This window comes from Notamacropus eugenii, chromosome 2 (assembly GCF_028372415.1).
Source record: "Notamacropus eugenii isolate mMacEug1 chromosome 2, mMacEug1.pri_v2, whole genome shotgun sequence".
NCBI classification, from domain to species: Eukaryota; Metazoa; Chordata; class Mammalia; order Diprotodontia; family Macropodidae; genus Notamacropus; species Notamacropus eugenii.
Window position 1 is genome coordinate 435,309,735 of NC_092873.1, and position 13,926 is coordinate 435,323,660.

Sequence of the window (13,926 nt, forward strand, 5' to 3'; positions counted from 1 at the left end):
GGAATTTGGGGAGTCCACGGACTGTGCCTAGAAGTAAGAAGGTCAAATGAAACAGACTAAAACCCCCAAGATCTCCTTGGGTCCACAAGGTCTAAAAAGGGGACGCTTGTAAAGTAGCCCTTCCCCCACATCCAGGTCAGTTCATGGAGCTTAGGTAGTGAGTGAACAGGACCTCCATTTTTTTGAGGTTTGGGGTGCTGGGGACCCCAAAATACTGACACACCGGGTCCTGCTCGAATGAATTTGACACAAGCCTTCTTAAACCCCCCAAAACCCAAAGTTTATTAAAGATTCGCTACCTTGGGTTGACTCTAAGGAGCCTAAGCATTTGTAATGCTTGTATTCACAAGCAGGTCAGGTAGAATCTCAGCTAGACAGAGTCTGAACTGGATTGAATCTGAGCACCTTCATAGAGGCAAGATGGAACTTAAATACAGAAAAGACTGTAGGAAGGATCTAGGGGTGGTCTGGTAGTCTAGGGTGATGGGAGGAGGGGTTTAGGGAGGGTCTTGAGGAGAAGTCCAAGGAGGGGGTGACTGGTCAAGTGTTAGAAACAGTTGGAGACAATCAGGAGATACCAGACAGTGGAGGGCCTGGGCCAGAAGCAGGTGTAGCCAGGTAGTCTGGGGTGCCAGGGATGGTCTCCATAGATCAAACCCAGGGAGGATCCAGATGGGAGTGGTCAGCAGCCTGGGGAATGGGGGTTTTGATAGGATCAAGGGTGGGGAGTGCAACAGAGACCTGGGCAGAGTGATAACGAAAAGCCCGTGGGCTTCCAAGATTAGATTTGAGTAAGAAAGGCCAGATTAAGTGGGAAGATTAAAGGAGATGAAAAACCAGGTTAAGTGGGGAGATTCAAGGAAGTTCCCAGAGTCTGAACCCCATTATTCCCTGGACATGGCTAGAAAGAGAGAGTCTGTCCCAGTCTGGTTATTTTAAAGAAGTAGACTGTTCCATTGGGAAAGAGGCTGCTTCTAACATTGTAGTAAGGAAATGCAGAATATCTTCTCCCAGAAGCAGATCCCTTTGTCTCCCACATGGGTACCTCCATCTTGTTCAAATCTTGTCTCTTATTAGCTGTGTAATCCTGGCAAGGTAATTTAACTTCAATTTCCTTGTCTGTACGGTAAGGCAGTTGGACTAGATGGATCCTAAGGTCTCTTCCATTTCTAAATCTATTTTTCAATGGGTATTTTCTGATTCCTCACCTTAGCATAAAACTAACTCCTAGCTCCCAAAGGCAGAGCATTAGCCCAGACCAAAAGGTCAGCTAAATTCAAAAAGTCTGACTCATCCCTAGGGCCCTGGCCACTGTTTTTCATCCATAACAATTCAATTGTTGAAAAGTTAGCAAAATTATAGGTCCTTTTAAAACATAAAGTGCCTCAAAACTCCAGAATTTATTGCATTTCAACAAACTGACCAGGGTATGACATTACTCCCTCCCACACCACCTCCTTTGAAGAAAAACTATCATTTCTCACAAAAAACATCCATTTTTAAGATTCTTCCGTGGATTCTTGATCTCACTGATTGGGATCTCATCAACACAGCTCTTAACCCCTCCAGACCTTCTTGCAATCTCATCTTGGTTCCATGGTCCTTAAAGGGTCTTCCCCAAGATGCCTTTTTGCTTCTTTTCTTTTTTAAATAAAATTTTACTAATAACTTTTGTTTTAATACCACACAAATTCCCCAACTCTATCCTTATCTTTCTGATCCTTTTACTATCATAGGAGTGCCACAGGTGCCAGTATCCATCTATCTTTCATTCTTTATGCCTAACCAGCTCATCCATGTCTTGGAATATGTCTTTTAACCTACTTCTCATGCACAAGTTATTGTTGATTGGTTGCATTCTGCTTACTCCCACTACGATTTTTCATTGATCTTAAAGATTTTTGTTCAAATTTGCTGTACCAGCCACAGATCATCACCATGGGGAAGATTTTTTTAATGAGCTAGATCCAGCAAGGAAAAAAAGGCTTTGTTGGTGTTGCTTTGTTGTTAAGGTTCTGTTTGGGAGACCATCTTGGTGGCTAGGGAAATCAAAGGTTAACAAACTATTGCATAGCCAAACGAAGAAAGGGCACTGGAAGGGAGGACAGCTAGGTAGAACTGTCAGTATTAGGAGAAAAGGGTAAAAATTTACACTTACTAGCTGTGTGACCCTAGGCAAGTCACTTAACCCTGTTTGCCTCACTTTGGGTTTTTTTTGGGGGGGGGGGGGTGCTAGTTTGAAAGGTGGAGAAGCAATGACTATAGAATGGTCCTAAAAAAAGATTTGTCTTGTTCTGCATGTGAATCTTTCACCTCTCTGTCATGAAGTGGGTGGCATGTTTCCTCATTAGTCTTCTAGAATCCTTATTGGTCATTACACAAAGAGTTCAGCATAATATATTCCATCACATTTACATACCACAAATTGTTTAGTCATTCACCAATTTATGAATACTTCCTCAGATTTCCATTCTTTGCATCTTCAAGAAGAGTTATAAATATTTTTTAACATCCTTAGAATTGGTTTTGTTTAGAACTAATCTATCCTCCCTCTAATTCCCTCTTCCCTTTTCCTATTTTCCTGTTGAAAAGTATTTCTGTACCCAACACTGTGTGTATGTGTTTCCTTCTATTGATCAGTTCAGATGAGAGTGGAGTTCAACTCTCTGACGCTGTCCTTCATCCCATCTTCTTTGTATAGATGTCTTGTGCATCCTCATTATGTGAGATAATTTTTTCCTAACCTTCCTTTCCCTCTCCCCTCACCCTAATTCCTTTCCCTCTCTTTCCATTCTTTTAAGATTCTTAAGACATAACAGAACCACTCACAAGTCTTGTGTAATTGAACTCCCTCTATGAACCCTGATGATAACAGAGATCAGAGTAAACATGTGTATCATCTCACCATATTTGAATATGAGCAATTCATCCTTTTTTAGTCCATTCATGTTAACCTTTTTAAGTTTCTCTTCACTCCTGTGTTTGGGCTTCAAAGTTTCTCTGAATTTTCATCATGAATGCTTGGAAGTCTTTTATTTCATTAAAGATCCAGTTTCCTTCCCTATACAATTATACTCAGTTTTGTTAGTTTTTCTTGTCCATAAGCCTGTATCCTTTTCCATTTGGAATATCATGTTCCAAGTTCTCCACTCATTTATATAGCATTGGCTGCTAAATCATATGTGATCCTAATTTTAGTTCCTCAGTACTTGAATTCTCTTTTAGATGTTTACAGTATTTTTTCTCTTACCTTGAAGTTATAGGTTTTGACTTTGATATTCCTAGGAGTTTTCATTTTAGGGTCACTTTTAGGAGGTGACCAATAGATTCTATTTCCATTTTTCTCTCTAGTTTCAAGAAATCTAAGTAATTTTAAGATTTCTTGAAATATGATGTATAGGCCCCCTTTTTTTTATCATTTTTTTTCCACATTGTTCAATGATGCTCAAATTTTTCTCTCCTCTGTTTTCCAGGTCAAATGTTTTTGCTATGAGAAACCTTATAGTTTTTTTTCTTTTTTTTCAGCTTTTTGACTGTTTTGAAATTTCTTGTTAGCTTCTGTCTGATCTATTCAAACTTCTTTCTTCCATAGTTCTTATTTCTTTTCTAATTTTTTTCCTCAAGTATTCTTATTCCAGTCATAAAAAATGTTTTTTTAACTATTTTTTAAAATTCTTGCTTCAGCTCTTATAGAAATTCTAGTTGGGTTTGTACCTGAGCTGTGTTTTTTCTGAGGCAATGCTGTTAGATGTTTTAAGAGTTATTCTTTTCTGCATTTGTGTCTTGAGTGTCCCCAATACCACAATTGTTCATTATGGAGGGATTCTTTATTTGTTTGCCCATTCTTCTGGCCTATTTCCTGACTTCAGATTTGATATAGAGTTGGTATCTGTGGCACTTCTGGAAAGAAGGTCTGCACTGGGCCTGCTAATTGCTTTCTTGGAGTATTGCGTTGGCAGAGGGCGTTGGGTGGACAAACATTTATATGATGGCTACTATGTGCCCATCACAGTGCTAAGTATTTTACAAACATTATCTTATTTGATCTTCACAACAACCTGTGTGGTAGGTGCTATTTTTATCTCCATTATACCGTTGAGGAGGTAAAGTGACTTGCCTAGGGTTACACAGCTAGTAAGTAGCTGAGACCAAATTTGAATTCAGGTCTTCCTGACTCCAGGCCTGCCCTTCTGTCCAGTGTGCCACTCAGCTGCCTAGGAATGTTGTATTATTCCAGGATCTCAGGGACAGAGTACTCCCAAGCTCTCAGTGTTCCCAAAGTGGTCTGATTCAGGGCAAAGTCTGGTTGCTAGTCCCCATCTATTATGTGCCAGGCACGTAAAAATACTGCTAATCAATGCAATGACCAACTACAATTCCAGGGGACAAAGGAGGATAGAGAAGTGAGAAGGTGCAGAGAAGAACATACATTTTAGGACATGGCCAATGTGAGAATTTTTTTGTTTGACAATGCGTATTTATTAAATGTTTTGGTTATTTTTTTTTCTTTTTCATTTGGATAGTTAGGAGGGAGAAAAATTAAATATTTATTAATCGAAACAAAAAGAGAATAGGAAAGGAAAGAAAAAGACAAAGCAAAATAACAAACAAACAAGAAAGGAATGCAGGGGAAATTGAGATCACATGGGATTTAAATAATGAAAGTATAACTGGGGCTCACGTTCATTTATATAAGAAATTCCTCATTAAGAGAGACTAGTTAACCAGCCCCTCAGGTAGCCTTGGAGTAATCATTCTTCACCAATGAAGAGAGTCCTATGCAAATAGCCTTGAGCCCTAGGTTACAAAAATCTTAGATTTGGAAAGGAATTTAAGAACCATTTACTTCAAATATTCCCAGGAATCCTGTCTCCAGCACTAATAATCTCTAAAGTCCTCCAGCTATAAATTTTATGAGCCTTGACAGATACTCACACAGCTTCTTGAATATTTTTAGTAACTGAGAGCCCGTTCCATTTTGTCAAAATGGAATATAAGAAAGCCTGTTCCATTTTGGGAACATGTTGGCTTTTTAGAAAGTTCTTTCTGATAGCAAACTAAAATATGCCCCCCTATAATCTTTTCCCACTGGCCCAGGTTTGCCACTATAAAGTCATACAGAATGTTTCTTACTTTTCCTCCACACATCAGGCCTTCAAAATCTGAGAATAGCTATAGCCATCAGGCATGACTATCCTTGCTAGGTAGCTCTCCTCCTGCTGGGAAAGCTCCTTAGGATAAACATCTCTGACTCCTCTGACTGCTTGCTCCTCATACAACATCTCTAGCTGGTCAAGAACCCTCTTGAAATTCAGTTAGTTGAAACAGAAACAATAAATATGATCTAACAAAGCTGGAATTCAGCTGCACTGTCGCCTCCCAGGACACATATACCTGATTCCTTTGGATTCAGCTTAAGCATCACATGAGCTGAGTTTTGTCAACTTTATCACACATAGATCCTGTAGTCAAGGACTTGTACAATCTCTGTTTCTAACCTGATCTCATTTACATTTACCCTTATTTCTTTATGTAACACTGAATGTATACTAAGTGCTTTAAAAATATTATTTTATTTGATCCTCACAATATTCCTGGGAGGTAGGTGACCATTTTACAGATGAGGGAACTGAGGCAGACAGAAGTGATTTGCCCGGAATCACACTGCTATAAGAGTCTGAGGTCAGATTTCAACTCCCATCCTCCCAATTCCAGACCCAAGACTCTATTTTGTTATGAAGCTATTTCAAACAAGATTATTTATTTTAAAAGTACTTTCATTATATTCTCCCCATTCTTCTCTCTACCTAGTCTTAATCCTCACATTTTCACCCTTTACAAGGATCTCAGATTAATTTTCTCTTTGCCCACCTTTGATCATGTCCCATCCAGTAAGATTGCATCTCACCTTCTGTACTCTTGGAATGCCTTCCTCCATCCCTCACCTCTTCGCCTCTAATTTATTTCTCCATCTTTAGCTATTGAAATCCTACCATCCTTCAAGAGCCTCTATCATGAGCTTACCCTGATTATTCTCTCTGCCTCAACTTGGACATTTTCCTTGTTTCCATGAAAATCACTTTCCTTTTTACTTGTAAAAATGAATTTACCATGATTGATTTTGTATTCTCTTTACCAGCAACTGTATGGTCAATTCAATTCAACAAACATCTTATGTACAAGAGAGCTGACAATTGTTTATCATCTTTTGAGCCTCAGAAGGACCAGTTATTTTCCATATCTTACTTTTGAGGCCCTGAGTTGTTAAGTGACTTAACTTTTATTACACAGCCAGTAAGTGTGAGTGACAAGTTTGGAATGCAAGACAACTCATTCAAACTCAGCATTCTTTTCACTACTCTGAGTTGTCTCTCAGTGACAAGAGTTCATGCCTTTGAGGAGCCCACATTCTACTGGGGGGAAGGGGAGAGGGGGACAGGAAACACAATGTGTCAGTATGACACAAGATAGGATGTGATGGGGGCAGAATTGAGATCCAGACAAAGGAAAATGTGAAGGGGGAGGGAACAATTTTGAGCTTTGGGCATCAGGGAAGCTTCATGGAAAAGGCAGTCAATGAGTAGAGCTCTGAAGGACAGATGAGAAGGAATTACATTTCAGGTATAAGGGACAGATAGCCTAGCTGAATGCACAGTCAGAACACAGTGGTCTAAGAAACATTTAATACTCTAGTTTTGAACGTAGAAGCACGAAAGGGAGTAAGTTTGAGAAGATAAGATATTGGAAGGCCTGAAATGTCAGGTTAAGGTTTATATTTTATATCATGGGCAATAGAAAGCCACATTTTAGGGATGGGAAGTGATATGGTCAGACTTATACTTCATAAAGATGATTTTGAAAGTTTTCTGAAAGTTAGACTGTTTAGGGTACAGATAGGAAAAACCAGAAAGACCAGTTAGGAGGTAATAATAATAGTCCAGGTGAGAGGAGATGGGGTTAATGTCAATAGAGAGAAGAAACTTCAAGAGGATTTGATAATTGACTTGTGTGATGAGGGGAGCTGATAGAGAAAAAAAGAATAAAAAATGACCCTTCAACTAAATCACAGAACACTGTCAGTCAACAAGCATGTATTAAGCACCTACTATATCCCCAGCACTGTGAAGAAAGCACAAGACAGTCCCTGTTTTTAAGATGCTCATCATCTAATGGGGACACAGCATGCAAACAACTATGACCAAACAAGATATTTAGGATAAAATGGAGATAATCGGCAGAGGGAAGGCATTAGCTTTTAGGAAAATCAGAAAAGCCTTCTTGCAGAAAGTGGAAGTTTAGCTGGGACTTGAAGGAACCCAGGGAAGCCAGGAGGTGGTGATAAAGAGGAAAAGCACACCAGGCATGGGGAACAGGTGATGCAAATGAAATCTAGAGCTCTGCCCTAGGGCATACCCAGAACATTGCACACAGCAGGCATCTAATACTTGCATATTGAATCAAATTGACTTTGGTCCATCATCCCAGTTTATGGGAATATTTTTGATTTCTGGTTCTGTGGCACCTTCCCAGCTTTCTGTCTTTCCTATAGGTTCAGTTCAATGCAACAGGCAAAGAACTGAGAATTGAGTGTATTTCTCACTACGGTCATAATGTTTACCTCTGAAACCAAAATTAATCAGAATCAGAATAGAATGGGTGAGATTAGCCATCTAAAGGAGTGCAAATGAAACATGTTACCTACCAGAAGTAATGGACTTGGGTGCAGATTGAGATATATTTTTTTGCCATATACACTTTGAGAGTTTATTTTGCCTGACTATGCATATTTGTTACAGGGTTTTTTATCCCCTTTCTTTTTCATTTGTGGGGAGGGATGGAAGAAAAAAAGGCTTTTTGTCACTATTAATTTTTTAAAAATTAAAAAAAGAGAGATTCTCAAGAACTCTGATCAAAGCAATGATCAACTATATAAATTTCCAGAAAACATAAAAAAAAAGGTGGTGCCTATTTCCTGACAGAGATGTGATAGATTTAGGTTCATAATAATTTTTGGACATGGCCAACATGGGAATTTGCTTTACTTAACTTACATTTAATTTACTATATTTTAATGTTTTGTGGTTTTTTTCTTTTAAACGGGGGTTGATTGGAGGAAGAGAAAATAAGAGATTGTTTACTGCAAAATAAAGTTGCCAGGCCTAGAGGCCTGAGGGCTACCCGAGTCTTACCTTACCTATCGCAGGTCTTCGGCTGGCCAAACCGGATAAACGTATGAGAGAAGAGACTTTCCAGAGTCGAACAAGGGTTAGGCTTTATTCAGGGTCTTGGTTACATGTGCAGAGGGAACTCTTCCTTAGGAGAGAGAGAAATCTCCCAAGGAGGCAAAGATCTTACAGTAAGAGAATGAAAGCAGAAGTGGAAGTGGGGAGAGAGGGGAGAGGGAAGAGCGAAGAGAGGAAAGAAGGAAGAGGGGCCTTCTGTCCTCTAAGGGCCCCTCAGCACTGAGTGCCTTCAGGCTTTCCTGACCCTACTTAAGCTCTCCTGCCACATAGTTTGCACCTGAATACCGTGCCTGTTAGATCACAATAGGTGTCCTCAGATCTGGGCCAATCTCGAGGGCAGGGATGCTCTCTCCCAGCACTTTTCTCACAGGAAGAGGCGGAAATGCACGAGATAGCTTGGTCTCACACCTCAATTCCCTGCTGTTCCCTGGGGGGCCTCATGAGAACTCTAAGGTTTAGAAGTCCTCATCTTTACCCGCCCGAGACTGTCCACCTGGAACTGAGCTTACACCCCCAACATAAAGTAAAATGAGGGAAAGTGTTTACTAGGAATAGCACATTGTATACAATAGATTTGCAGTTTCATGTGCAATCCTCTTAAAAAAATTATACTATTATGCAAATACTTGTTTTATTCCATAAATTTTTTAAAAATGGTAAGTGCTTTAGATATAGGATAGGGGTTAAATAGACCATTCCCAAAGCTGACTTTTTCTGATTCATGCTGATGGGTCTGACTCAGTATTGGGCTTGGCTCTTTGAAATGACATAGAAGGAAAAGGATTTTATTGAGCAATGAATAAGAAAAGCTGATGACTTATTTAAAAAGTACTGACTCCTAGCCTCAGAGTTTCCTCCTTTCTGGCTGCTATTTCCATTCGTACACTTGAGGGGAAAAAAAACACCCTAAACTTTATATATAATATGTAAATATCATATATAAACATATATGATCTATCTATATTATATAATAATTGAGCCCCACAGCAATGGGATGGGAATTTAAAAAGCTGAAGAATGAAGTAAAAAGTAGCCTTATCCTCACCTCTCATTAGAGGTTAGAATACCCTAAGACCAGACTCAATACTGGTCCTGTCCGTGGATCCTCTTAGAATGAGGGTGTGGGAGTGATTCACTAGCCCCCTGGGCTCAGCATGTGTTATAAATATGTATGTGAAATATATACATTATATACAATGTGCATGTTATAAATGTGTGTGAAACAGGTACATTGTATATAACGCACGTTAAAAATGTGTGAAATGTATACATTGTATGTAACATACATAGTTAGACAAATGATCTCATCTGGTCTTCCCCGCAGCCGCAGCCGGAGGAGCTAGTTATTACCGCAGGCCACACGATCCTCCCTTGACAGATGAGAAAAGTCAAGTTCAGTCTGATGCCCACAGGGCCACAGCCCGCGATGGGAGGCGACAGCCACACGGTTTGTTCGTAAATGCTTTCCTGTCTCTCTTGCCAGCAGAGCTCCTGGAGAGTTAGGGACTTTTGAGGCTGTGGATGTTTCTCCTCGCTATCCTCAGCACGCGCGGGATAAACATCCACTGACCTACAGATAAACACATCACCAGCCCAGTTAGGACTAGCCCTGACGGCGAGGGGCGCGGATCTAGGGCCCTGCCCTTCCAGCTGCCCACGGGACAATGCAGGCGCGAAGATCTGTCCGCCTGCTGAAAACTGTGGCCTTTCCTGGCACCTTGAGTGAGCGAGGGTCTCCAGCTACGCCTTGTTTGTGCAGACCTGGTTGCGGTGGTGTTCTCCCCACCCAGCACTGGCCTAATCAGAATGAGAACAGGGACTGTTCTTTTACCTTCCTTTGTATCCCCAGCACTTATACCTAGTGTGTAGCAGGTGCCTAATAAATGCTTGTTGACCGACAGGTTGGTCTCTGAAAAGGCTTTCACACTCCAAAATTTTTAGCTCCGTCAATTGCATTTCTCCCTTCAGCTCTAATGTAGTCTCTTGCTTCTCCCACTCTCCCTCCTCTCCCCATCCCTCATTTTCCACACTTCCTCTTTCTCTCCCCTCCTCCTCCCCCCTCTCTCACCTCCTCCTCCCCTCCTTTCTCCTCCTCTCCCCTCTCTCCCCTCTCTCCCCTCCTCCCTCCTCCCCCGCCCCTCCCCCTCGCTCTGCAGCCTCCGCTGGCTCCACCCCGCACCCCGTAACCCCTCCGCGCTGTTCCACGCTGCGGGCCCGGCCCCTGCGCGCGGCCGCCCTGCTTTCCAGTGCAAAAATCAAGACACTTGGTCTAGCAGACAGCTGTTGGAACCAAGCAGACAAACGACGAAGGCTGGGGCTGTGCAGGAGCTGCAGGGCTGGCGAAGGGAGGGAGGCGAGCGTCTTCCACGTGGGTGCCGGCGTGCCAGCTCTGAGTTTCTTTTTGTGGCATTGCGGAAAGATTGCAAACTCGGAGGGGTGGGGAGAAACACCCGGCCTGGAGAGTTCCTATAGGAGGGGCTGCGCCGCGGGCGGCTGGCAGGAGCCCGGATAGCTCAGTCGGTAGAGCATCAGACTTTTAATCTGAGGGTCCAGGGTTCAAGTCCCTGTTTGGGCGGACTTTAACTTTTCACTTTTAAAACCTTCCTCTTTCTTAATTAGGCAATTTGGGAAATGAAACTGCTTGTTTGAAGACAGGTTTGCTGCTCTTTTTGGAAAATTCCGCCTTCCTTATGACGCATAAGGTGCCGCCTGTTCTCTAAGGTTCTGTGGGATTTCTTCCACGCTAGTCCAAAATATGGCAAGTCTTTTGTATTAGTGGGTGAGTGGTATTTTAACAGATGTTGTCAGAAAATTTTGCAACGGAAAAAGGGAGGGCAAATGGGAGGAGGGAGTAATTAGAAGTAAACACTTTTGGGAAGGGACAAGGTCAAAAGAGAGAATAGAAGAAGTGGGGGGGCAGGATAGGCTGGAGGGAAATATAGCTAGTCTTTCACATCAAGACTATTATGGAAGTCTTTTGCAAAACTACACATACATAGCCTACATTGAATTGCTCGCCTTCTCAGTGGGGATGGGGAGGGAGGGAGGGAGGGAGAGAAGTTGGAACTCAAAGTTTTAGGAAAGAATGTTGGGAATTGTTTTTGCATTCAACTGGGAAATAAGAAATACAGGTAATGGGGTATAGAAATCTATCTTGCCCATTAAGAAAAGAAAGAAGATGGGGATAAGGGAAGGGAGGGGTGTGATAGAAGGGAGGGCATATGGAGAGAAGGGGTAATCAGAATGCAAGGCATTATGAGGTGGAAGGAAAGGAGAGATGGGGAGAAAATTTGGAACTCAAAATTTTGTGGAAATGAATGCTGAAATAAATAAACATTAAAAAAATAAAAATAAAAAGAATCCCCAAATCTGGACTCTGCACTGGTTCTTGTTCAGCACAGTGGTGAATATTTTAACTAACACCTATCTTTTTATTTTATGCCTTACCTGATATTCACTATCAGTGAGTCACTGAACATAGTTACTTCTATTTTCAGATCTTCAATCTTCCTGAATGATTTCTTAGTTGTTTTTTTTTGTTTTGAAATTTCTTTGGATCATCTTGACAACTCTCCCTCCCAACCTCTCCCTAGAGAAGTCCAACATTTCATACACACTCACACACACACACACACACACACATACCCCATATAATACATACTTTCATTTATCAGTTCATTCTCTGGAAGTGGATAGCATCTTCTTTCACAAAATCCTTGTAGTTGATTTGAATATTAATATAACTCAGAATACCTTAGCTCTTCAGTTACTCTTCAAACATATTGCTGTTACTGTATACAGAGTTCTCCTGATTCTGATCATTTCACTCTTCATTATTTCATGCAAGTCTTTTTCTAAACTCAACCTGCTCATCATTCCTTACAGCACATCAGTATTCCATCACAATCATACACCAACAAACTATTCAGCCATTCCTCAATTAATGGACAACCCCTCCATTTCCAGTTCCTTGCCACCACAAAGGGAGCTGCTATAAACATTTTATAATATATAGGTTCTTTTCCTTTTTCCTTGATCACCTTGCAAAAATGTCTAACGATCATGATGTATGTATGATAACATGATATGGTAATGGTAGCAAAGAGATGGAAAAAGGAACAGAGAACAAAGAATCACCCAGTTTCTAGGTAACCAATCTTTGTCTGACTGCCTATGAGATTCTTCTCCAGGAATCAACAAGTGAACATGATGTTGGAGGACCTAAATCAAATCAATCTTGACATTCCTGTCATAAGTAAAATCAAAGTAAGGAAGTTGCTGCTAAATGGAGGAGCAGCTCCAAGGTACTCCTTGGAGCAGCAAAAAAAAAAAAAAAAGCTAATAGATTTGGTTTTATAAAACTACAAAAAACGTTGTTATTCATGGGACATTTCACCAATATGTATGACACTACAAATGAATATCTGCAAAAAAGATCATGAAAATAAATACAGCTTACTCACTAAAATCATTTACTAAGAATGAAGTGGTAGAGAAATTTTATGATGAACTTTAGTAAGACCCTTCAAACTGAATCAACATCATGTTCCACTTCTTGGTGACCAATGCAAATATGGGAAAAAGGGAAGACAGCGAGAAACAGATGAGAAAATGTGACTCAGAACAAAGAAATAAGAAAAGCCAAAGACTGGTAGATCATAATATGGAAGTTTCAAGTCTCTATATTACAAAAACTTTATTAAAAAAAAAAAAGATTTATGAGGTACTAGACATGATGAGCACCAAATACCACAAAGAATGACAATGGCTACATTTTCACAGGAAGACTTCTGTTACAGGAGTTATCTGATTCAGCTATCTACACCAGTTAGACCAGTGACTTGTCAGAGTTCTGATCAAAATACTAAAAAAGAGAAAAAGATGTGATGCACAAGAAAATTTAAACCTGTTTTTAACAAAATACTGAAAATCCAAAGGGGAAATGTACAATGCAAATGACACTGACACCAACAATAATAATTTTATCTGGGAGGCAAAACTTAATTGCTGCAAGACCAAGAGTTCAGAAAACACTTTATTCAGAAGACATTTGACATGTTCCAGAGAAAGATTGCTACCAAAAGCAACACTATGTTTGAATATGAACTCATTTGAAAAATCTTAAAAGGATGATATACAATTCTGACCAGTGTCATGTCATAAAACAGAGAGAAGCAGTGAAAGGTAAAATCAGTCTAAAGAAAGCTTGGCAATCTATTCAGTTAAGTCAAGTCATCCCAGGGACTTTTGAAGATGAAAATGGAAAGACCACAAAGAGAAAAAAAGCAGCCAGATTGGATCAAGGAGATATAGAGAAGATCCATGCTGAAGGTGATACAACTCTGAGAACATCAAGGGAATGATTTACAAGGTATCAAAAGGAGGGAAAGATACCAAAAACATGGAAAAAACCATTTTTTCCAATGGAACAGATACTGTACACCACACAGAGAAGCAAAAATAGTAGCATAGCACTCAATAAATCAAAGATCCCAGGCTGCAGTCTTACTACAAGATAACCTCTAATTGGATTATGTCTTAGACATAAAAGGGTGGATGGAATAAGCATTTCTTAAGCACCTACTATATGCCCAGCACTGTACTAAGAGTTTTATAAATATTATATCATTTGATCCTCACAACAATGCTATGAGGTAGGTTCTACTGTTATCTCTATTTTACA

At 40.3% G+C, this 13,926-nt stretch overlaps 1 non-coding gene across 1 annotated transcript; it reads left to right on the top strand.

Annotated features, from left to right (window-relative positions):
• Positions 1 to 10,745: 10,745 nt before the first annotated feature.
• On the top strand, positions 10,746 to 10,818 carry TRNAK-UUU (transfer RNA lysine (anticodon UUU)). The gene has a single exon. It is a non-coding gene; the product is annotated as a tRNA-Lys (tRNA).
• The last annotated feature ends 3,108 nt before the right edge of the window (positions 10,819 to 13,926 follow it).